The sequence below is a fragment of the Panthera leo genome, chromosome D3 (genome assembly GCF_018350215.1).
Source record: "Panthera leo isolate Ple1 chromosome D3, P.leo_Ple1_pat1.1, whole genome shotgun sequence".
In the NCBI taxonomy this organism is placed as follows: domain Eukaryota; kingdom Metazoa; phylum Chordata; class Mammalia; order Carnivora; family Felidae; genus Panthera; species Panthera leo.
Window position 1 is genome coordinate 57154165 of NC_056690.1, and position 2020 is coordinate 57156184.

General features: G+C 37.7%; 1 pseudogene; it reads right to left on the bottom strand.

Moving 5' to 3' along the window:
- Positions 1-403: 403 nt before the first annotated feature.
- LOC122203860 lies at positions 404-795 on the bottom strand (annotated as a pseudogene).
- Between the last annotated feature and the right edge of the window lie 1225 nt (positions 796-2020).

Here is a 2020-nt window from a genome sequence, read left to right on the forward strand (position 1 = left end):
AAAAACTTAAAAAAAATAAAATTAGGTTGCCTTTTTATTATTGAATTGTAAGTGTTCCCTATATATTTTAGATTCAAGTCCCTTATCATATATGATTTGCAAAAATGTTCTTCTCTTCTGTAAGTTGTCTTTTTACTTTCTTGGTGGTGTCCTTTGAAGCATAAAACTTTAATTTTTATGAAGTTTGTTTTATCTTTTTTTTCTTTCATTGCTTGTGCTTTTGGTGTCGTATCTAAGAATGCTTGTTCTGATCAAGGTCATGCATGTTTACATCTATATTTTTTCCTAAGACTTTTTTTTTCACGTAAAATTTCTTAGTTTATTAACCCTCTCCTGAAAAATTGGCACAGTCACTACAGAGCCACTGCAGAATCTTTATTCCTTCTGTTGTCCAGTCTCCGGCTCACTTGTTCCCGGCATCGACCCTGTCTTCTGCAGTCCCCCTGACTTTCTTCATTCTGTTTTTGTGTTCCTTTTGCTGTTTTCTTGAGGTCTGTTTCTTCTCACACAGGCCATGTCTTGCAAGTCTATGTTTGGGTTCATTTTTCTTTGCATCATCCAAGGAATCATAATCATGCCAAAGCCAGTTGTCTTGCCACCCCCAAAATGGGTTGTGAATCCAAATACAAAGATGGCATCTGGTGTGGTCTTGTACATCTTGGCTAGTTTTTCCCCCAAATATGTCTTAGGTGCTGCTGCCTTTCCAGGGTGAAGAACATCAATGACCACTTGTTTCCACTGAAGTAGTCAGTTGGTTATGAACTTCCTGGTCTAGAGAGTTACGGTGTCATTCATGATGGCAGCTGAGCTTCAAGCAGCCGGACAGGAAAAGAGAGGTTTCTAAGAGTTTTGTAGTTTGAGCTCTAACATTTAGGTCTAGGATACATTTGAGTTAACTTTTACATATGTATGTTTGAGGAAGTGTTCTTTTGTATATGAATATCAAGTTGCTGAAAAGACTTCTTTCCCCATTAAATTGTCTTGGCACCCTTGTTGAAAATCTATTGACTATAAATGTGAACACGAGTTTATTTTTGGACTCTCAATTCTGTTTCACTGGTCTGTATGTCTATTCTTATGCCAGTAGCATATTTTCCTGATACTGTAGCCTTTTTAAAAATTATTTATTTATTTATTTTGAGAGAGAGAGAGACAGAGAGACAGAGAGCGCGTGCACGCACGAGCAAAGGAGGGGCAGAGAGAGAGGGAGAGAGAGAATCCCAAGCAGGAACCCAATGCGGGACTTGATCTCACAACGATGAGATCATGACCTGATCCAATGTCAAGACTCACATGCGTAGCCAACTGAGCCACCCAAGTGCCCTGATACAGTAGCCTTGTAGGAAATTTGAAATGGGCAAATGTGAATCCTCCACTTTCTTCTTTGTTTTGGCTATTGTAGGTCCCTTGCATTTTCATATGAATCTCAAGATCGGCTTATCAATTTTAGCCAAAAAGGCACTTGAAATTATACAGAGATTGTGCTGAACCTGTAGGTTACTTAGGGAGTATTGTCATCTTAAACATATTAAATCTTCTCCATTTATTTAGGCTTTCTTTAATTTCTTTCAATAATGTTTATAGTTTTCAGTGTTCAAGGCTTGTACTTCTTAAATTTATTCCTGTTTTATTTTTTTGATGCTATTGTAAATGTAATTATTTTCTTAATTTCACTTTTGGATTATTCAATCCAAGTATACATAAGTACCATTTTTTTCGTATCTTGTATGTAGTTTATATTTTGGTGTATTGATCTTGTATTCTGTAATTTTGCTGACCTCATTAATTAGTTCTGGATTTTAGTGCATTCTTAAATATTTCGTCTATTCAAGATTATGTTGTCTGCAAACAGAGATGGCTGGAGGGAAGATGACATAAAATAGTGCACATGTCTGGTACCAGGCAGGGTCTCCTTAGGTGACAGTTTCTCTCATGCTTCCTTGTTAGGCGCTATTCCCCTCCTGCTACCACAGCTGGGGTCCCCTCCTCTGCAATCAGTCCTCTGAAGGCCACCGCTGCT